Source organism: Eleutherodactylus coqui, chromosome 13 (assembly GCF_035609145.1).
Source record: "Eleutherodactylus coqui strain aEleCoq1 chromosome 13, aEleCoq1.hap1, whole genome shotgun sequence".
Classification (NCBI taxonomy): Eukaryota; Metazoa; Chordata; class Amphibia; order Anura; family Eleutherodactylidae; genus Eleutherodactylus; species Eleutherodactylus coqui.
In genome coordinates, this window is record NC_089849.1 from 40,340,704 (window position 1) to 40,365,254 (window position 24,551).

General features: G+C 43.9%; 1 protein-coding gene across 1 annotated transcript in view; it reads right to left on the bottom strand.

Moving 5' to 3' along the window:
* RARA (retinoic acid receptor alpha) overlaps positions 1 to 21,268 on the bottom strand; it is a 119,791-nt gene extending 98,523 nt beyond the window's left edge. The window contains exon 1 of the mRNA XM_066587348.1: positions 21,110 to 21,268. The gene's annotated coding sequence lies outside the window, so the exon portion shown is untranslated. The remainder of the gene's footprint in view (positions 1 to 21,109) is intronic.
* Positions 21,269 to 24,551: the final 3,283 nt, after the last annotated feature.

The following is a 24,551-nucleotide window of genomic DNA, read 5'->3' on the forward strand; positions in this document are numbered from 1 at the left end:
CGCTGTTGTAGAGAATTTTCACCGCTGAAGACAAAAAGGCTTCATAGATCTATGGCTGTTCTGGCTCCCTCGACCCCACCATAAACATATGTCTTCACATCGGTGGGTTTGCCCACCATTTACCTTCCGCATATGGTCAGCGGCAAGAAGAGAGAACAGCATAAGGATTAGCACTTCTGGAAGAAAATGCAGAATACAGGTGCTGCAGGGAAGAGATACATAAGAAGTAGGACAAAGAGGCGGTCGGGAAGAAGACAGCTGCTGCTGAAGCATAGCCGGTAAAGTAAGAGCATGCTAATCAGAGGAAGACCTCATGCAGCTCTGTGCTCTCCATGTATGGCCGTATGGTGCCGCCGCATGGCACCAGGGTGTAGGGATACTCTCCCTGCAAGCAGTGCTTATGCAGCGCCATATTGCCGCTTCCGATGCAGCACAATTCGGAGTCTGTATGAAATTGGGAGCGTGTGTACATTTTTTTGAATGTGCTGAAGAAGTAGGAGAGGTGATGAAGAACTGAAGAATAAAGATGGCCAAGGCTAAGGGCTCTATACACCTGCATATTACAGATCCGTATTAAAGGGCTTGTACCACCAGAGACATATATTCCCTATCTACAAGGCATATGACCATTGGGGGTCCAACCATTGTGACAGCTAGCGGGTCTGAGAACAGTGCCCCCCCATGTGAGTGGTGTGCATGCCCGACCACTACTTCATTTATGGTGGTCAACGCACTTGGCTATCTCCCTCTGTCGTTTAGAAGTGAATGGAGTGATGATCACGCATGCGCACTGCTGCTCCATTCACATGGGGCATTCAAGGGCACCATTCTTGGGAAACGCTGGGTGTGCAAGTTGTTTGGACACAGCAATTGGACATTACTACCTGTTCTGTGGATACTGGGTATAGGTCTTTGGTGGTAAGGTAGACTCACACACAGAGGATTTTGGTGAGGACCCACACCGAAATCCATGGTATATTTTACGTTGCGGATTTTGGTGCGGGTCGACGTAAAAATCAGCGTGATTTAGTGCGGATTTTGACACAGATCCACAGCAGATTTAACCTTTTCAGTTGAAGGGGGTGAAGTCTGTTGCGTATCCGTGTCAAAATCTACGCTGATGCTGATGATTCTGATGCGGACTTTCGTGAGGATTTCGGTGTGGATTTTTCACTATGGAGAGTATTCACCATACCGATACGTGTGAACGCACCCTTAAGTCCCTTTTGTTATTTTTGGTTTTTTTTCCAAATGCCGCATGTATCATACGAGTCCCATTTCTAGCCCATAGAGGTCAATGGGTTGAGTTTAAAAACTGCACGTTCTGTATTTGTATTGCTCACATATGTGCATTTGTTCCGTTATTCATCATCCATATTTCTGCAAAATTACAATAACTGGCAAAAAAGTTCATCCGGCAACGAAAAAAATAATACAGGAAAAAACATCAAACAAAAACACGGAACAAAAGCAGAACAAAAAAATAAGTATTGCGCAAAAACTTGCTGCACCTCTATTTGATCCATATTTTCGTATGCTATTGTGAAGTAGCCGCTATGGCTGTGGTTTACAACCTGCTGTGAGACTACAACACCCAATATGCTCTAACAGGTGCAATGAAGAAGAACGATCCGCGAGAACTTCCATTAATAAGTGAATGTATCACTTCAGACAAACATGGAAAATGTGTAACAGCAATATTCAGAAATATTTTAGACTGCAGTTTATTCTAACCACTCACCAAATGCTCTCACTTCCCTTCTGTCTGCGTTTCCGCTGTGCCCCCACCTCCTCCCACCAACCCAACGCAGACATGCTGTACTACACCCCCCATCCCTGGCTGACCTCATACTTCCTGGCGTGACTACCAGCTGTGCCCGGCAAAATGCCACTTCCTGTCACTAATACTCACGGGTAGACAATTCAGACTCTCACTTCCTGAAAAATTACACCCCTACTTACGGTTTTATACATAGTTTCTATAGCGCAGAACTTGGGCTTCTTAAAGTCACAGTATATATGTTTGGTGTTCTGCAAGCCCAGGACTACATTTCCTGGAAACATACAGGGTGAAATGAACCTGAATGACTCGACATTCCAGGAATTCCACCCCAAAATAGGCAGGTGAAGAAAGAGAAAAACACACAGAAGTGACACCTACAGACAACTGAAGTCACTTCTCAAGACTACGGCCAAGTTCACATGAGGTCTCCACCATAGAGTGGAGGCGCGCATGCATATATATATATATATATTATACACATACATACATACATACATACATATACATACACACATACATATACATACATATACATACACACATACATAATAGATAGCTAGATAGATGGCGCATATATATATATATGCGCCTTCTTTCTATCTATATATACATACACACACACACATATATATATATATATACACACATACACAGTACTGCGAGACCACATACAGTGCTAGAGCGGGATGGAACTGTTCACACTAGCACTCTCACGAATGTTTCAGGTATGCGAGAAACGTACATGTAAAAATGTGTTTTTTAGATGGTTGTTCTGATCCGGATTTTTTTCCTATGAAAAACATACTTTTTCACTGCAAACTTTTTTTTCTAATAAAGTTTTGACGTTCACGCCTTTTTTTCCCCCCCTTTAAGGGCTTAGTCACACAGCGGCAAGAATCTTGCACGTGTTTTGTGCGTTGCGACACGCACAGAATTCGCAGGGATATGAACGTCATTCTTTTGAATTGACTTAGTCACATGAGTAATTATGTGAGAATATAAATTACAGCATGCTCTATTTTTGGACATTCTCGCAAAAAGCCTCGTCCATTGTTTTCAGGGGGACCTTAAAAGATATCACATGGCACTCGCATGCTGTGCGATGCACATGCGAGTGTGATAGGAGGTTTCCCATTAAAATCAATGGAAAGCACTTGCGATACTCTGATGCGCCCGAAACACGTGCCTTTAAAAAAAAACAAACGCAAATTCAGAGTGATACAAGGCGTTTTTGAATTAAAAACCGCCTCGCAGCGGCATAAAGAACGCATGTTGGCAAGCTGGAGAAACTCGGCCTGATATCGTGCTCGCCCATGCGCATGTGGCCTAAGGCATATGATCATAAAAAGCATATACATTGGCATGTCGAAATGTGCAGCCAAACATTTTCTATGTATTCCATTGATCGCAATGTTAACAGCGTATACCTTTCCATGCGTTTTTTTTGTGGGACAAAAAAGTGTAGCAGGCTACGCTCTTCAATCCCACAAAAAAAAAAAAAAAAAAAGACGCATGAAAACATGTCAGGCTATATGCAAGTCAAATGTATGCATAGTTTGACTACATTTAACCCTATAGCCTATGGATCCGTGAAACGTTACGTTTTCATCCGTTTTTTGAACATATATCCCGGGATGAACCTATGGCAGCGTGTACAGGCTCTTATTCAGTTGAGCGTTTCCAATTTTATGCATCATTTAAAGAGAAAAAAAAGCGGCCTTTAATGCGTACGTATATCTGTTTGTCCATTTTTTACGTCCATGTGTCATCCATTTTTCTTTCAGAATTGCTCAGCAATGATCAGTGAAAAAACAGAGTGCAGATGGTTAGCCTCCATGTGCTCATTTTTTTTTTTTTAAAGTCCAGTGCTGTGTGATCCGATCCTGGTAATCTACAGTCAGGAGATCACTGGATATTATAGAGAAACCCAGCACTGTGTGATCCGATCCTGGTAATCTACAGTCTGGAGACCACCAGACTTTATATAAATCCAGCACTTTGGGATCTTGTCCTGGAAATCTACAGTCAGGAGATCACTGGATATTATAGAGAAACCCAGCACTGTGTGATCCCATCCTGGTAATCTACAGTCTGGAGACCACCAGACATTATATAAAAGTCCAGCACTTTGGGATCCTATCCTGGTAATCTACTGTTAGGAGATCACTGGATATTATAGAGAAACCCAGCACTGTGTGATCCGATCTTGGTAATCTACAGTCTGGAGACCACCAGACATTATATAAATCCAGCATTTTGGGATCTTGTCCTGGTAATCTACTGTTAGGAGATAACTGGATATTATATTGTTAGCCAGAGCTGTGTAATCCTGTCCTGATAATCTAGTCAGAAGATCACCGTACATGCGTGACACAGCATTATGTGATCCTGTCCTGATAGTCTGCAGTCAGGAGATCACTGGATATTATAAAGAAACCCAGCACTGTGTGATCCAATCCTGGTAATCTACAGTCAGGAGATCACTGGATATTATAGAGAAACCCAGCACTGCGTGATCCAATCCTGGTAATCTACACTCAAGAGATCACTGGATATTATAGAGAAACCCAGCACTGCGTGATCCAATCCTGGTAATCTATACTCAATAGATCACTGGATATTATAGAGAAACCCAGCACTGCGTGATTCAATCCTGGTAATCTACAGTCAGGAGATCACTGGATATCATAGAGAAACCCAGCACTTTGGGATCCAATTCTGGTAATCTACAGTCAGGAGACCACCAGTCATTATATAGAAGTGCAGCACTTTGTGATCCTGTCCTGATGATCTACAGTTAGGAGATCACAGGACATTATATAGATACCCAGAGCTGTGTGATCCTGTCCTGATGATCTACAGTCAAGAGACCACAGGACATTATATAGGAGTCCAGAGCTGTAGAGTTCAGACTTTTGTCAGAGAGACTTCTTGTAATGCTGGTGATGACACTGAGCAGGTTGTCCCGAGAAGGGTCTTCACTGGCAGATTTCTGACATAGTGGCCGTCGTCATAACCTACAGTCAGGAGATTACCGTACATTATATAGAAGTCCAGCGTTGTGTGATCCCATCCTGACAATCTGCACCACAGTGAACTCTACGGAAAGCGAGCAATGATTCAGGGACTCTAGCATGGCCCTGGCCCACACACCAGGACAGGGAATAATTTCCATGTCCTCCACATGTGTGAGGTTTTACTACAAGGACTGTGACTCTATATTTAGGTATAAACATGAACTACACTCCAAAAACAGATCTGTGTGCTTCCAATTAGCACTTCCAGTGGGAAGATGTAACTCATTCTGTGCCACCGTGCCAGAAATCTGCCAGTGAAGACATCTCAATGCTCCCCCTGCTTGGGACAACCCCCCATAGCGTCATCACCCACATTACAAGAAGTCTCTGCGCCAAAAGTCTGAAGTCTACTTATGTGACATTTCCAGGTTTGGCTCCAAGTATTAACGAGACACAATTTAGACTTATGGCTGCTTAAACCACAGGTGACAGCAGGAGAAAATAATTGGCCATTGTAGAAGAACCCTTACCACCAAGTCAGATAATGCAAAGAAGATCGAATAATGGTGGTTTTAATTTGGACAATTCAAGGTTCAAGCCTATTGTCATTGGAATCTGTTGTGACGAGTTGCTCAGTATTTTAGGGTATGGTTAGGGGGACAAAATAACTGTAGGAACAGTACTAGACATAATAATCTATATTTGTATAGCGCCAACTTATTCTGCAGCGTTTTCAAGCATGGGAGAACGCAGACAGTACAACAATTACATTCAACAATCAGTTTGAAACCAACAGAGTGGGGGGTGGTACAGGAGATACAAGGGGGGGTGAGGCATGAGAGTGGGGGTAATACAGGGGGTACAAGGTGGGGGATAAAGTAATTACAATTCCACAGGCAGTACGAGAATTACATGTGGAAATCAGTTATTAGGAAGCAAATGGGGTGGAGGTGGTAAGAAGGTGCAGGGGTAGAGGTCGTATGTGATAGGCAGGGTGGAAGGTGTGAGAAGCCATAGGGAAGGGCAAAGGGACTAGGTCAGGAGATTTGGTAGGTATTAGTGTATCTTGACGCCACCAGCCTGAGGGGAACGCCCAAAGATTCTCATTGGATGGCGCAGACATGATCCCGCTGTCTACCCACCCTGCCCTGCCGCTGATCAACGCAGCCGGTCTCCAGCTAATAGCCGCACGCCTGCTCCTAGTGTCACCCCTGCTCCTGCTGTAACACCCCACCTGGTGCTAATAGCCGCACGCCGCCGGCTCCCAATGTAACACCCCCCACCCTTCCTGGCGCTGATAACCGCGGCGGCCGGCTCCCCCGCTCCTGCCGCGGCCGAACCTCTGAAGCCGCCATCACCCCTGCTCCTGCCGCACGCCGCCGACTCACAATGTAACATCCCCCCCTCCCGCCGCTGATAACCGCGGCCGCCGGCTCCTGCTGCGGTCGGACCTCTGAAGCTGCCGGCTCCCCTGCTCGTGCCGCGGCCGGACCTCTGAAGCCGCCGGCTCCCCTGCTCCTGCCGCACGCCGCCGGCTCCTGATGTAAACCCCCCCCCCCCCCTTCCACCCCTCAGGCTGGTGGCGTCAAGATACACTAATACCGATTTGGTATACCTCCCGGATGAGGTGCATTTTTAAGGCGCGTCTGAAATTTTGTGCATTGGGAATTGTCCAGATGCCTTAGGGTAGAGCGTTTCAGAGGATACCGGTAGTTGCTGCTCTGGTGAAGTCCTGTAGGCGAGTATGTTAGTTTCGTATTAGAGGGGTGTTTAGTCTGTGTGTGTTAGCGGATCGGAGTGTGCGGGCTTAGAGGCGATGTACGGTGGCACTGCTCTATAGAGAGCTTTGTGGGTGAGGGTGAAGAGTTTAAATATCGTTCTGCAGTGGATGGGCAGCCAATGCAGTGACTGGCATAGTGCAGAGGCGTCTGAGTAACGGCTGGATAGAAAAATTAGCCTAGCTGCTGCATTTAGTATGGATTGGAGTGGGGAGAGTCTGGTGAGGGGGAGACCGATGAGCAGCAAGTTTCAGTAGTCGAGTTGGGAGTGGATGAGGGCGACAACAAATGTCTTTAGCGTGTCCGTGGTGAGGAACGGACAGATTTTAGCAATATTTCTGAGGTGCAGATGGCATGTTTGGGTCAGTGATTGGATGTGGGGGGTAAAGGAGAGGTCAGAGTCCAGTGTGACCCCAAGGCAGCGGGCGTGCTGTCTGGGGGTTATGATGGTGCCAGATACTGATATAGAGATGTTGAGGGGAGGTCAGTTGGAAGGCGGAAAAGTGAGAAAGTCAGTTTTAGAGAGGTTAAGTTTGAGAAAAAGGGAGGACATTGTATAAGAGACAGCGGATAGACAGTCGGTGATATTTTGGAGGAATGGTTTAGAGATGTCACGGGAGGAGCTTTATAGTTGGGTGTCGTCAGAGTAGAGATGGTATTGGAGGTCGAATTTGCGGATGCTTTGTCCAATTAGGGCTGTTTAGATAGAGAAGAGAAGGGGACCAAGGACCGAGCCCTGTGGGACTCCGACAGCGAGGGGAAGCGGAGTGGAGATAGAGGCAGCGAAGGAGACGCTGAAAGAGCGGTCAGAGAGGTAGGAGGAGAACCAGGAGAGAGCAGTGTCCTTTAGGCCGTATACATTAAATTTACGTTAGTTTAAAGAGTAAATGAATTTTTTAAAATCTTTGACATATCAGAGCGATATGTCAAAAGTTTTGATCAGTGGGGGTCTGTGCCTTGAGACCCCTGTTGATAGCTCAAGTGAAGGGGCTGCAGAGCCCACCTGAGCTCCTGTGGCTGTCTTTGCTGCCTGTTGGATCCTCTCTCAGCTGGAGACAGACACGTAGACTTTTATAGACATCTTCTATCTAATTGATATAGAAGATCTAATTGTCCACCTTCACCTGCTAAGAGGACCCGACAGGCAGCAAAGACAGTCGGACCCCACTGATCAAAACTTTTGACATGTTGCTCTGACATAACAAAAGTTTTAAAGTTTTTAAAAGTGCAACTACTCTTTAAGAGGACTGGTTATGTCCTCTAATCAGCGAGGCTGGCTGCATAGCTTTGCACCTCTTCTTTTCTTTATACAATGCCCCTTCTTGTTTCTTTGCACTGACCTCCATTAGGTACGGCTTCCAAGACTTTGAATCAGTGGGCAGTCTTCTCTGCCTGCTGTCAATGGGCAGAGGAAACCTAATGTTACCCATTGATAAGTGGGTAGACCGCACAGTTGACAGATTCAAAGTACTAAGAGCAGAATCCAAAAAAGAGGGAGTCGGGTGGAATGGGGGGTATACAAAGAAAAGAAGAGGTGCAATAGAGTCAGTTTGGCTGCAGTTGCAAAGCTATGCATCCAACCCCACTGATCAGAAGACATGACTCTTTTTAAGGAGCATATGGACAGATACTCCATCTCTCCAGAAATATTGCAGTGGTAGAAAAGAAACAGGAATGGAGCTATCCTGAGAGGAACACCACCGTTGTCCCCAACTAAGCAATATGGAGTGTGGGATGGAAGAAGAAAAAGGAGTTTTATTTTATATAAGAGTCCTTCCCTCTCCTTTGCTCTAGTCAGATAAAAACAGCGATATAAACTAAATCCTAATAATAAACTCCCCATAAAAAAAAGAATCATTCTCATCACTGGAGATATGCAACCTTGCACACAGCTAGTCCTGCTCTCAGTGGGGAAGTGGATACAACTGTAGGCAGTCCAGACAACGCTCTGTGAGCTAAACACATCAGCAGCAGCTACACACATCTAACATAGTAAAATAGTATGTCAGGCTGAAGGGAGACAATTTCCATCTAGTTTAACCCCCCCCCCCCCCCCACCTTGTTGATCCAGAGGAAGGCAAAAAACCCCAACGAGGCAGAAGCCAATTAAGCCCATTTAGGGGAAAAACTCCTTCCCAACTCCATAATGGCAGTCAGAATAATCCCTGGATCAACATTTGAAAGTTCCTACCCGACTCGAAGACCCGGATCAACAACCCCGCTGGTTATTTAACGTCTATATTCTGTAATATCATAGCACTCTAAAAAGACGTCTAGTCCCCTCTCTTTGCCACAATGTATTAACCTGGAGTCCAGGCTGTTTAGCTCACAGAGCATTGTCTAGACTGGATACAGATCCACACTTCATGTACATTTAAAGAGACCAAATTACTATGAGACATCTTTTAAAATAAGGATATTACTAAAATATTTTAATAGCATTATGCTGGTGGGTACAATTATACCCATGAAAAACATTACCTGTCCCCCCAAGCACCAAAAAGAAAAGTTGTGAATACAGTGAACGGCTCTGAGAATGATAACGTGATATGTATGACCCTCTTTATGGCCTTCAAACACATAAGTTAAAAGTTGGCCAATTCAGCGGGACCGGATGAAAAGTGTATACGCTATGTATGAGGACTTCCTGACTCTTCCCCAGTGGATGATGCTGGAGAAAAGAAAGATCAAGCATGTTGAATTTCAATGTCCCATCCTTTTGTTCTGAAGTGAGATACAGTAAGCTGCCACCAGAGCTGTCCTGCAGTGGTTTAAAGGGGTTGCCTGGCTGTTTTTTTATTAATTTGCTTTTACACTTGTGCCCTCTGGATGGGCCATCAGTAGTTGATTGATGGGGTCACCAAGTGAAAAAAAAGGGCTACTGAAGTATAGCAGTATATTATAAGAACCATTAAAAGGTAGAGATATTCAAGTCCCCTAGTGAGACAAAAATAAAGTTAAAGAAGTTTAGGACAAAAAAATAAATGATATATGTAGTAAAAAATGAAAATGTTAAAACTTCACCTTTCCCCCTTTACCATGTGAAAAATAAAAATATCATCACAAAATCTGGTATCACCGTGTTAATGACTCTCAGGAAAAAATATAAGTACGCCAATTAACCCGCACGGCGCGTACCGTATACTGTGAAGAAAATAAATATGGCAAAAATAACTAATTTGGTATATTTTGCTTTAGAAAAAACAGAATTGACAGAGATCAAAAAAATCATATAGATCATCAAAGGGTATCGATAAAAAGTAGAATTCGTCCCTCAAAAATAAAAAACCTCCTACCGATGTTCTCCGGACCCACCAGCACTTGTCAGCGCTGATAGAGGATCTTTTGCTAGTGACAGGATTTGAATAGTTGTGGTAGGTGCATCCAGCGCTGGCTCTGATTGGCTCAGCCCGCTGAAACTCAGCAGGCTCAGCCAATCAAAGCAATCTCTCGCTAGAGGCAGGAATTTCAATCCCCGTCACTAGCAATAGATGCTTTGTCGACTTGACAAGTGCCCGGAGCTCCGGAGAACAGCTGGAGAGACCCCGATGGCAGCAGCTAGGTAAGCATTACTTTTTTGGGGGTTTGGGCAGCAAGCGCTTGCGTTTAGCACTGCAAAAAACATGGTACCAAGTCGTGCCACATTTTCAGCAGCGCTGAAACAGCTGCCCATTCATTTCAATGGGCGACGCAGGGCTGAAATTGGCCAAAGATAGAACATACATCGCTGTCAAAGAACAGCGTTGAAGACGCTGCATTTGAGGCTTGTGTGAGCAGCCCCATTGAAATGAATGGGGAGTGTTGTACAGCGTTTAGCGCGGCGCTGAAAAGGCAGCGCTAAACGCTGTCCAAAAACGTCAGTGCGAGAGTGGCCTTATACAGCCAGATATAGAAAGGTCCACTGTTCAAGCAAACAACTGACAATATTGCTCCATAAGGAGACTTGTACCAGCCGTGTCAGCACTTAGGGAGTAACATGTGATATACATGAGAGCTGGGCATAGTAAAATATTAATTACCATGTCTGCCTGCCTCCATACTCCCTGGTATTTCTTTACTGTTTGACACATTGTAAACTGCAATGACCTAAAGAAATTGCACAATATATACCTGTCTACAGTCACGCTGCTATTAGCCGTGCCAAGAGACTACTACAGCAGAAGAACAGCACGACCAAAAATTACAGTGAGCAATAAGTAAACTATTTGAAAACTAGCAATGTTCAAGTACTACCAGTATGTACAAAAGTACTGTACGAGGATACGATACCAAAGCTCAAATGTAATCATTGGCCATTTTGAGCTATGGAAATGCACTTGACGTTGACCAGTCAGGGCTGAAAGTGCTCTTCTCTATACCGAGTGCTGGAGCAATAATGCTCAAGGGCACTACTGAGGTTGTCATCTCTCAAATCTCCGAAAATGCAACACAACTTAAAATCCCTTTAAGCCTCAGGCTTCCTTTCCTGCCTGCCTACTTTAAGATGAATGGGTTGTTGCTGTCTGCCATTACATAGAAGCAGCAGCTATCAGTACACTGTATTGCCCACACGTAGATCTATTTTTGTCGAAATTGACATATCAAGTAGACCTCGTCACAAAAGTCGGAATTAAAGGTCCATATTATGTGTCATACTCAAATCGTACTCAAGTACTCTTACAAGTACTTTCAGGGGACTCGCTGTGCCTTGCTCGCTTCTCGAGATGTACTTTTGCCAAGCTCTGTAATAAAGAGAGACCAAACACTGGACAGAATGTGATCTCTCTGGTTAAAGGCATCTTGTGAATCACCAAACTTCCATGGATTAGTCCATAAATTAATCAGTGCCTATGCTATTGAGATTCTATCCTTTGGTTTAGCTATCCATACATAGCCAAAATATAATACTTGCATGATTGAGACCACCACCAAGGTGTCAGAGGACCAACAATGCAGGACCATCAGCAGTGTAACAATAGTGAATGTTGGACCCCAAGTTCAGTGCCTGAAAACAAGCAGGAATCCCCCCCAAAAAGGTATGCTGAAGACAGAGGCAGACTGGCTGTAGTCTCCACAGAACAAAATCCCGATAGACCAGTTATGTCATGGGCCAGCCTGGTCAAGCAAGGCTGGCGTCAGCACACAGGGAGATGCCTGGACCCATTTCACTCCTGTCGGGTCATTGTGGTTGAATTTTCTTAAATAAACATTGTACATTTTTGGTAACTCCATCTGCCTCATCATACCCAGAAACCTGTGTCATGCACCAGCACACGAAACACATCCATCTCAGTCTCCCACCTGGTGGCCAAGCATGCATGGTATGTTCTCACTTTTACTTACTGTAACATGGTGCCACTGTTAGATATGGGGTTACCACTAGGGGCGTAGGAGTCCAGTTGGTGCGGAATGCTCGTCCCGATGTTGCGGGGGCCCGGGCTGGCGGCTCTGTCTGGGGTTCCCCCACTTTGGTGGCTGGTCGTGGCTGGCGTCAAGCGCGCCTGTCCAATGGTCGGCCGCGCGGCGCTCGGGCTGGTGCGCGCCACCGGGGGGGAAGCAGCTTTAGGATTTCCTCCGGTCCTCATGTGACTTCGCCCCACCCACCTTGGCGGGGAGTTCTGCATTCATACCTTGCTGGCCCAAACTCTGGTTGCCATTGTTTGGTTTGACTTCTCTACCTACACCCGCAATTATTGACCTGACTTTTGTGTTTTCAACTTCGGCCTTTCATTTGACTCTGCCTCTGTTTTGCCCTCCTGTACTCCGCACCTGTCTTTCGGTTTGACCCTGCTTGTTTCACGACTATTCTCTGGTCTGCTCATTTGTTGCTTCCAGTCAGCTACGCGGTACTCACCTGCTGGTCTTCCTGTCCCCCCTTCTTTGGGTCCCTGTCACTAGTGCAGCGCAGGGACCGTCACCCAATTGTCCCCCTGGGGACAAGCCCAAAGGGGCAAGTAGGTAGGGACACGGTAGAGGGCTGGCGTAGGGATCCCCTGTCCATCTGCCCCCGCCAGTCCTAAGAGCCACTCATCCAGTTCGTCCTGCACATGCACAGTACATACACGGTAGCCCCCCGCGTTGGCCAGGGGGCCAAGTGTTACTGCGTATATGCAGGAAGAAATGGTCGAGCTATGCCATGTTACAGTATATAAAAGGTCATTGCTCGCAGTAAGAGAAATAAAGTCTTGTAGATATGATACTTTTAATGGCTAATAACAAAGCTGTTATAGCAAACTTTCGAGGCTATTTAAGCCTCTACATCAGGCTGATATATAGCGCAAGTAAAAGTGAGGTCATACCACCTAAGCTCTGCCATTGGGGGACTTGGATGGACAGTAGAAGTAGGCGCAGCAGTAAAGCAAGGTGGTACCATTATGTATATCAAAGATGCTTATCTTTATACAGTGCAGAGTTTTTAATAGGTGCGAATACCAAAAATAGTTAATGTAATGCCTTCTGCCAAAATAAATATAAATGATGCTATAACACAACTTCTTTCAGATATCCATACACTTTAGATCAGGGTTCCCCAACTCCAGTCCTCAGGGACCACCAACAGGTCATGTTTTCAGGATTTCCTTAGTGTTGCACAGGTGATGTCATTATAGTAGGTGCCTCAGACATTGCCACAGGTGTTCTTACCATAGGATATCCTGAAAACATGACCTGTTGGTGGTCCCTGAGGACTGAAGTTGGGGACCCATGCTTTAGATAGCGGTTTGCTAAATGCTATCCCTCCCACTACATATGCATGCTCTCCCGCAGGAACTTAGGATCCAGCATTGTAACCCAACATGCCCGAACCTTGCTTTTCCCGATGCCATTGGGAAAGAGTTGGGATATGCATTAGATGGGTGCTGGTCCTGCCAAAATGTCAAGCGCTGCCGATATCCACATTTGTTTTACACCTTTACAGTAAATTTGTCTCGCTTTTACAAAAGCTGTAAATGGATATTCTGGGAGCTGAAAAAGTTTGTGAACAACTAGTGAGACGACAGAAGACCGAAACGCAACTGTTCCAATAGTGATGAATGAACCTTAGACCACGCATGCTGTGGTAGATCGTATATTGTAGCGGCACTCCTCTAAGTACCTACTGAGACGAAAAAAAGAAACATTGCCAATAACTAAAGTAACAATTAAAAGTATACAAAACAAACACAGTGAAAAAAAAGGTCAGATCTTCTGTTTTAAGTAGATTTTACAGTGTTATTGCGAGTCAGTCTCCGCTCCACCTCTCTCTGGACTTTGTGAGGAGGGCAAAGATCCTTGTGTTTTTAGTAATTAGCACATGTCTGCTCATACATATACACAAACATGGAACTAGTCCTTGATTTAACCATGAGGAGAAAGCTGTTCCTGGAACCATTTCTATTGAAAACTGCATGTAAAAACTCTTCTTGCAATCAATAAGAAATAAGACACCATAAAAATATTACACCTTCAGCAGTTGAGGTCAACCCAACATCTTGTTGGGGCCTCAAATGTGACCCATGAACTGATCAAAGGTCCTCACACATTATACTATACTATGGTCCACTAGGATGGGCTTATGTTATGCAAGTCTAAGAAAAGGAGAAAGTTGGAGTGATTTGTGCCGAAGTTTTCATAATAATTTGGTGCATTTTGGAGTGTTTAAAAGGCAAAAGATGAAATTGCAGGAGCAAATCTGCACCAAAAGTGGGCAAATTTATGTAAAGAGCGGCAAATCAGTAATACAATTTGAGAAGAGTATATAAAAGGTAGCATTGAAGAAAAGACCAGGCCTGCCACTCTTTCACCTCTTCGAAAAACAACCCCCCTCCTCTCCCCGCTACCCTTTCAATTACATGCAGGCTTTAACCTATAATCTTTCCCATTATATTGACCCATATGTAGAGAAGTATGCTGCTGCTCCCCCTCTTATGAACGGGACTTTTAGTCCATTTAGTTTGTGAACTTGAGACAGTATAGTGGATGGACAACTTCAAGTTTCTCAAGTTGATGCCTTTTCTTTCTACTTTAAAATTACCCATGGTCATAGGTAGAAGTTGATGCCTTTTCTTTCTACTTTAAAATTACCCATGGTCATAGGTAGAAATACTAGGGTAGCAGGTAAAGTGGTCTCAAAGTTAATGTGCTATGGCTGCGAGTTGTGGCCGAAAGCTCTCCCCAACTACCTCCTCCGCCGGCCATGGCTAGCAATGTTCCTTACCGGTCATGGACGGTCCTACTAATAGGACAGATGTTCCTCATCTGTCCTATTAAAGCCCCTAACACTGCCACCACAGGATGCGCATACATGCCCAGCCTGCAGCTTAAAGGGCGAGTGCATGTACCCAGCTTTTCCATCCCCAGCAAATCTAGACACCTCTGGCTATTTAAGGTATTCCCCCCCACCGCCCACCCCCCATTGTATAGTGCTTAAGCAATTTGTTCCGTAGGGTTCTGCAAAGGTGCAGTCATGTTTTGACTGACTCTCGGTTTCACCCATGCCTGATTCACCCAGCTTTCCCGTCTTCTCCTGTTCTGACCTTGACTTTTGCTTTGATCAGGATATAGCTGTCAGCTGCCTGCCCTGACCCTCTACAGTCTCATTGTTATGCAAGAACTTCGCCTGTCCTAACCTCAACTTTGTTTATCGACTACATCTCCACCCAACCCTCTGGTACTTTGCTACAGTGCTTCTGACTTGTCTGTATCACCTGCCACTGATCTGAGACTACAGCTGGGGTAACGGCCTGGGGGCCACTGCAGCCAGGACAAGATCCCAGTCGCAGCAGCCCAAAGCCAAAAATCAGTCAGTGACACGGTGCGATGGGAGTCCATTGTTACATCCCTGCCTGATCTTGGTCTTCAAGTTATATACAAGATCCTTTATGTTGTACAATTCACATCTATCAACCCTGCAGAATACCACTCCTCCGTCTCCAAGATTCACCTCCATGAGAGATTGAAACCTTTTTCTCTTCTGCAACACACCAATGAAAGAATCCATACAATTCGTATGACACCAGAATAGCACCTGGGCTTCACCATGTCGGCAACATTCAATCCGAGCCGTGTATTGATTGCCAATCAACGAGATAGGTGCTCGTTTGGCTGATGTTCACACAGCCAGATTCGGAATGTCTGGGGGGAATAATAGTGTAATGGTTCATCCCCCATAATGCTTTATCATTGTCAGCATCACATCTCCTGCTGACATGGGGAGCGGTGCTGCCGACAACGATGATTTTTGGTGCTGTGTGAAATATGCGATCACCAGATGAACGGGGGTCTGATCATTGCTCGGTGATCAGCGGAACCTTCACACAGTCTGATCATCAAGCAAAAGAATATTCCTACTACAATCATCAGGCTGGGTAAAGGGCCCTTTACTACCAAACAATGGATCTGGTAAATCTGTAAATCACAAACCAAATGGGCCTATTAAACCCAAGAAAACTGGTAAACTTGGTTTTTCGGAGCGCCCACTAGAAGAACATGAATGACTAATATTTGTATGCAGTCAAGTAATACACCTGTAAGTATATAGTACAATACAAATTTTTTAAGTATTTTTATACGGGATGACCCAGCATAAGTACCCAGCAGTCGTCCCACCAACTATCACTCCGGGGCTTTCACACAAGAGATAGTCCTTCAGAGAATGGAGGCAGAGCGCACCAGAGATCTCTCTTCCGTCTGCCTGCCTCCATCCACTGCAAACAGGCAGTTGTTCAGAGATGGACGACTGCCTGTACATACACTTGTAAAGAGCTAAAAGCCAAGCGACTCCGACAAGTGAGCGATTTCTCTTTCAGCGCCCTGTTGGTGGCCGTGTGTACACAGAATGAGTATTGCCTGAATTCGCTGTTTCCAAAGAAGGTACCTTAATGAACGACATCAAACATTGAAAAAATAGATTTAAGCAGAATCAAGAACAATTAAACATTTTCATGTTCACACCAACACCATCTGAAAATCCTTGATGAAAACCTGTAGATGCTCTTTACTACCATCCCTAATTGGAAGCAATGGATGGCATTCCCCATCAAGCGTAGCTACTGAAATCAAAATTTCCATTCCATTCAAGACTTTCTTGACTGTCATTGCTCCTTCGGTCCAACACATGTCTAAACAAACACGTTGATCATTCCTAAAGGACTTCTTCAGCACGATATCTCAAGACTTTGTCAGTGTGAAACTGGTCGACTAACTAAGAATGGAGCAGAGGTGCTCACAGGTGACCACTGCTACATTCATTAAGGTACACTCGGGACCTCTGTTCTCGTGATTGGTGGGCGCCACAGCAGTCAGACTTCCACCGATCAGATACTTATCCCATATCATGTGGATAGAGGATAGGTCCTTTTTGTGGGACAACCAGTTTCTAAGGGGGCAGCCACAAACAACTTTTTGATCAGTCCTTTAATTATGACCACGGGTACTTCCCTATGAAGCATCAGACTTCTTTCCTCTCCCTAACCCATAGGACACTGGTAAATGTATGACGATATTATTACCTCAAAGTATGTCCATAGTAACCATTAATATGTAGAGGCCATCACTTCTACATTCGGGACACAATGAACCCGACTTGGGAGATCAGTTTAGTGGTTTTGGTGACCGTCCTGGGCAAACAAACATGGCCGGGCCGCCTTTCTGACTACCTGATGTACACTGTGTACTAGTAGGTAACAGTAGTCTAAGATACTACGTGTTGATGTGACTCGCCAGCAGTACTCATGTGGACAGCACTAGCAGGTGTAGTGTCATAAGCCCCATTTACACGGGACAAGCGGTCAGGCAAGCGATGCCCGACTCTCATCCCAGTGATGCTCGCTGCTGTGCAGTTACAGAGGAGCGAGTAACGTTGGCATCGCTCAAAGCGCTGCCAGAATGGAGGCGGAGGCGAAGCGGACCAGGAAGCGTTCTGCCCCCACCAGCCTCCATTCACAGTAAGCAGACAGACATTCAGAAGTTCACAATTGAACAACTCTTGTTCAGTCGCTGCATGCATTTACACGGGAGGATTACCGTCCAAATTCCCACAGGAGCACGAGAATTTGAACGATTCTGAACGATAATTGTCCCGTGTATATGGGCCTTTAGAGTACTGATGCTACTAATGTACAGTGTGCTTCAGGTAGTCAGACAAGCTGGTGTGACCATTTTTGTCTGTCCAGGCCGGCGGGTCGCTTTAATTGCTGCTGCAATGTCCATGTACTAAAACCTCTCACATAAACGATGTACTATTATCGCCATTAAAATCTATCACAGCACTGCTTCGATTTGTTTTTTTTACGAAAACCCCCAAAATTAGACGGATTTCCATCCAATGGGCACAATATAGTTAGGATCTATAGACTGCATAGGGACCCAAGGGAGAGTTTGTAGGCATTCACTGGAGGAGTTACCCAAAACGAGCAATGGAAATACTGTATATCTTAATATATACAACGTGGTAATAACTATACGGTATACATGATACAAAGTTCACATCTTTTTGTATCAAGATTGTTCCCCTATTTTCAAGACAGACACACACAAAGACAGATTTTCTTTTAGACGGTTTTCATAAGAGTGTGGTGCCGGCTAATTTTCCATGACCCCCCCCCCCCCATTGTATAATTGCTATGATCATAATGCGGTCATATATATTCCATGTTTAGTCAACGTTGTTGTTCTTCACAGTGAAATGCGACATGTAATATGATCACTACTACGCATGACTATAGTGTACTCTGATATATGTTACATAATTGATGATCTTTGTGGCATGTTCCTCTGTAACCAGCCCTGACATTTGTGATGATTATAGTATTTCCCATAGTCCTCCAGTATATGATCATCATGCTATACTCAAGTTCTGATATGTCTGATTATCACGCTGTCCTCCCACACAGTCCAGGCTGATGCTTATGATCATTATGGCAGTTCTCATAAACTCCACTTGACAATATATGATGCTCATACAGGGTTCTCCTACATAGCCCAGCGTGCCAAAATTACTATTATAGTGCGTACCTTCTTGCAGTCCGATGCTGCTGCCAGCGGTAAGAGACATATCTGATTTTTTTGCATAAAATGGATCGAAATGACAGTATTCTGCAATTCTCTACCTCACAGTCCCGTATTTTAGACAATTGTGTTATCTATGCTCATCGTTTTTTTGACATCCATGCAGCCTAATCTTTCATACAGGAGGATTTTATACACACATTATCCTTTTTAGTCCATTTCTACATGTATGACTATTCCAAACACACAAGGTGTTATCTTATGTAGTCCAATCTCGCATGTGCTATATAATTCATATACACGCACACTGCCTGATCCCATGTAGACCAGCCGAATGTATTTGTATAGCGCCAACATATTCCGCATAAAATACTTACGTGTAATATGTTGGCGCTACAAATAAATTATTATACACACGGTTTTCTTATGTATTCCAGTTCAGCATGTATAAGGACGCATTGTTATCTCATGGAGTCCATGTATGCAGTCCATACTATGTTATCTGTTGCAGTCCATTTTTGGGTGTATATCATCATACACACACATTGCTTTACTCCATGCAGTCCATTCTTATATGTACGTGTATTTTATACACATCTACTATAGTCCAGTGTTGCATGTAGGAATATTTCCTACATGCATATTACTACAGTATATCCCATGTAGTCCAATCGTTTATGTTGGGGTGTACTTCATACACATGTACTGTCATATGCCATACTGTCCGGTCTTACATGTAGGTGTATTTCATAAATACACATTCCTATAACCCCAGTCATGCATGTAGGTGCATATCTCATACAAATGCATTCCTATATCCGATATAGACCAGTCCTGTTTGTAGGCATGTACTTCATACACACGTAGCGTCATATCCCATCCTGTCCAATCTTGCATATAAGTCTATTTTATACACACGTATGGTCATATCCCATGTAGTCCGATCTTGCATGTAGCAGTCTAATTATATATGCATTGTCATATCTCATGTAGACCAATTATGTATGTAGGAGTGTACTTCATACATACATATTGTCATATCCCATGCAGTCCAGTCTTGCAGGTAGTCGTATTTCATACTCATACACATACATTGTCATATCCCATGTAGTCCACTCTGGCATGGATGGGTATCTTGACCAAGCATATTCGGTTATGCTTTCTAATCCAGCTTTAAATGTATTTCTATTTTATCTTTCTCTATGTTATTCTTTCATGCAATTCACTTTCTTACATTCCTCCATTCTTCAAAAACTCCAGACTTGGCAAGTATCATTATCCAGCGTGCACAATCCCATGAGGGGCAGTTTCACACCTGTCAATTTTATATCTTGCATGGGCTTCAGTATGAAATATATGAGTATAGGTAAAGGTATGAATTAATACTGTAGTATCATTATAGTAATGTACTGTACTGTTCTGTGTATCAGTATCACATGTGTCTATCAACGTAGTCGGGGTCCTATCAGCAGTGTCATAGGAGTATGTATTACTATATAGGTGTACAGTAATTTTTCATCTATATGAGATAGATAGATATGAGATATATAGATAAATATGAGTCAAATAGATAGATAGATATGAGATAGATATGAGATAGATATGAGATAGATATGAGATAGATATGAGATAGATATGAGATAGATATGAGATAGATATGAGATAGATATGAGATAGATATGAGATAGATATGCGATAGATATGCGATAGATATGCGATAGATATGCGATAGATATGCGATAGATCGATATGAGATAGATAGATATGAGATAGATAGATATGAGATAGATAGATATGAGATAGATAGATAACGTTAACATACCGTGTTAAGTGTCAAGTTAATACAACTACAGTGTAGTACAATGCTATAAACTGAGTTATGTTACAGTCATGTTATTGATTGCTACATCTGTAGAGATAGATAGATAGATAGATAGATAGATAGATAGATAGATAGATAGATAGATAGATAATTGGACTGCATGCTACGGTTATCCCTCATTTGTAAACAGTATAGTTACAAGGATGTATTAATTATGTATGCACTATATGCAAAAGAATAGAATATGCATATACTATAGATACAAAATTTCGCCATTTGATACGGTATATATGAATGCTATTATGTATACGCAACAAGCCACAGATGGAGACTGTATATTGATTATGTGCATTTGCCGTTTTATACATATGTATAATAAATAAATGAACACTGATACTACACAATGCCTATAAGAAATCAGCACGCCGTTCAGCGACATTGCGCGTCATATACTGTAATCTAGGCATCAATGTTGTAAACAGTGCGCCTAAGTATATACGGTACAGAACCCACATGCTATGCCGCATCTATATGAATTATTACACGCTATGCCATCAGAATAAATCCACGTGTGCAACCCAGTGCATTCCACCACCGTAAACATGGCAATGCCCTTGTAACCTACCGTATAGCGGGGACCCTTTACATTTCGATATACTCCTTAATCGCACACACTTCTGTATCAGGACACCCCCTCCCCCTGCCGCATGTGCCCATTCCCACAGCTGCCGGTGCCCATTATTACCTGGTCTGGTCCTGTATTGTGGGGGGGTTATGGCACAGCCTACCAGTATGTGCCAGCCTTTTGCAGGGTCCTAGAAGAAGAGGCAGACAAAGTGGAGACAGGCTGTGTCTGCTGGTTGTGTAGTGTCAGCCTCCTCGCTCTGCAGCCATAGCGGGTATATAGTGAAACTTTATCCTACAGCTCAGCCTCTCTGCCGGTACCTCCCACAGCTCCCCACCCCATAACCAGCTAGACCTGCCACCCTCTGCCTTAACCTTTCCATTGCCAGGCAGGGCACTCATCGCCGCCTGCCCTGTCACAAAGCAGGGGTTAAAAAAAAAAGACAAGTCTCCAAACCCTACTGACACTTCCAGGAGTTGTCCAGTAGAACAAGGACTAATGTTATTCTACAATCAGCAACCCCATCGAAGAAATGTCACCGTCTCTGGCGGTACAAGGGTTAACCGCACAGTTTTTTAACCCATCCATATCGCCAGATCTGGAGTGTTTGTTATGGAACAGTCAATACTCAAGTAACCCTTTCAATGGCGACTAATTATCTAACATGAATAGAACTGGCGGGCAGAGGCCGTACACGGTGTGATTAATGGCCTTTGTCTTGTTTTGTAATCATTAGTCTGTTTTGCCAAGTCATGGCAACCCAGTGACTCTATTAATTTCGCCCCCCTTTCACCCACCATCCCACTGCGTAATGCTGAAATAAGAGGTTACGATGTTTGGCGTAAAAAAAAAAAAAATTGTATATTTTTTGGTTTACCAGTCTCCCAATGATGCAGATAGCTTAATTAGCTTCCTATGACATTTACCTGATATGTGTGGGTACATAGGATAGAGAGATTAGATTGTAAGTTCCGCTGGGGGTATTGATGGCGATCTGTACAGTGCTGCAGAATACGTTTGTGCTATAAAAGCAATATGAGATCAATAAAGATCATTTTCACATGCATCATTGTCCACTGGGCTCCAGGAGATGAGTGTTCAAGGCAGCACATGGTCGCCCACGACTGATCGGATTGGCTAAAAGGGGTTTCCTGAAAATAAGAGCCCTTTTACGAGGAAGGATTATATTGTTCATTTAATCATTAGATCGTGCGAAAGCGAACTATAATCGTTCAGGATTGAACGATAATTAATTTGCGTATCAGACAATAAATTATCATTCGTTGTTTGCCACTCATTTTGTAGACCCGGGATAAACAGTATTACTTCCCTAACAGACAAACAATTGGACGAAATGCCGAAAAAATATAAACCATTATTTGCGCATATAAACGGATGTTGTTTGAAAGCAAACAACTCAGTTATCATTTGCTGGTTCCAATTATTAATTGTTTAGTGTTAAAGGACCTTAACATGTTGATAACACATCCTCAGAACAGGTCATCAATATCAGATGAGTAGGATCCCGATGATCAGCTGTTTGAAGTGGGAGCAGCATATTGGGTGAATGCCATAGTCTCTTCAGTGCATACAGTGCCATACATTGTAAAGCACCCTCAATCCCTCTTGATTCGGATTGAGCTGTTCTCAGGCCATGTGACATATTAACATGAGGTCACAGGCCCTAGTAGGAACCACGGTGCTCACATAAGTGCCATATCATCTTCGAACTGCTTATTGGTAGGAGTCCAGAGCGACAGACCTCCATTGGTCAGATAGTGATTACCTCTTCTGAGGGTAGGCCATCAATATTTTATTCTCAGAAAGCCCCTTTAAGGCACCGCATAAAAATTAGTCAAAAGTCGTCCAAACTCATTGATTTTGGCAGACTGGAATACTCTAGCATGTGTATAGGGAACTCCAGACTTTCCCCATATATATGATGTTGGAGGACAAAAGGATTGGATGCGTTGAATTTCAATAACCGGTCCTTTTGTCTTCCCTGGTGACAAGCCACCACCACAAATCTCTGGATGCAGTTTTCTCCACTGTCCCCATGTAAAACAAATGACTGTACGACCAAATAGAGCGGAATCCATATGTATGGAGGGGTTGTAACTAATTGTTGTTGACCGGACGGCTAGTGAAGGTGTAGAGGCACCACATCATAGCCCATAAACACAAGGGGACAAACAGCAGTCCGTGAAGGCTACCAACCTGTCAAGTTCCTAGAAGAGCGGCGACATAGAAGTCGTAGGTCTATAGTTGGAAGCAAAGTTCACTGTATAACTAATTAGACACATCATAAAGCTCTGGCAGGTACATGGACCTGGAGGCAGAGGTTCCTGGGGGCCTAAAAGGAACCAAACAAGAAGGTTAATTCAACAAGACACAAAATTTAAAGAAAAGGGTGGGAGAGTGTAGAGCAAGCCTAGGGTAATGTGGAATGTCTGCTGATGCTGGATTGTGTTTCTGCCTCTCACATCTATGGCATCACTTTAGAGCCATCCATAGACCATAGATAACTGCAAACAGATCCACTAAAGTTGATGGAGAATTGTCCTGGTGGTCTGAAAGATCTTTGGTTGACAGTTCTTCCATGTCTTGGCCAGCATAAGTCTGGATGGCAACTTTTACTCATTGCTAATGTGGTTGACTCAACACACCGGCAACAAATAACCACCCAATGTCGTAGGTGGCTCTAATAGAAGGCACTGACAGATTTATGCAACCTAAATGCACACTGCTACATTACATATCCGTGTGGAATAACAATGCAGGAGCCAATACTGTACCTCCGATTTTATATCATGGCATGATCCAATGCATGCTGTATTAGGGAGGGGTTGCATCTAGTGAAGAAGGCATCAAAAAGTTGCCAAAGGACCCACAGGCACTTTGTGTGTGGCTATACGGGGTCCATGCACAAGGCTTTGTTGTATGCATGAGCCCTAGCTTGTAGTGGCCTGCAGCCTTAGCTTCTTACATTTGACTGCAAGATCCCCAACTGTGCTACTTCTGTGTCACTGTAACTTTAAGGAGACCTGCTTTTAAGATCCAGCACGTAGATTAATAGCTGTTCTGATCCTTCCTATCCTCACCTGTTACACAGACAGGGCAGGTATGTGGGCAGGCTCAGAGGCCCCATCAGCCAATTGGTCAGGTTGGCAGGTAGCCAAGCCCTACCCATCCAGACATGGTTCAGATGCAAGAACTCAACAAGCTCATAGGAAGCGGAGGATACTAACAATACATGTATACAGAAAGTCAAACAGAATTAAGGAGCTGACAAGAAGAGTCACCTTTCAAGTTTAGAGATGAAGTCTTGTTCTATATTTAACACTGGATGAATCAGTCAAACTTCCATGGAAATACCAAGTTCTGTATACAAAGATATTCTTAAAAGAAACAAAACTGATACTGTAGATGTGAGAGTCCCTTCAGTCTCACCATGAAGTGGAAGTCGAGTAATATTTTCAGAGCAAAGCTATGTGGAATTAAGGCTCTTTTGCACGGGCGATCAGCGCGAATTGCAACGAGTATCCAAATGCACGCACGACCG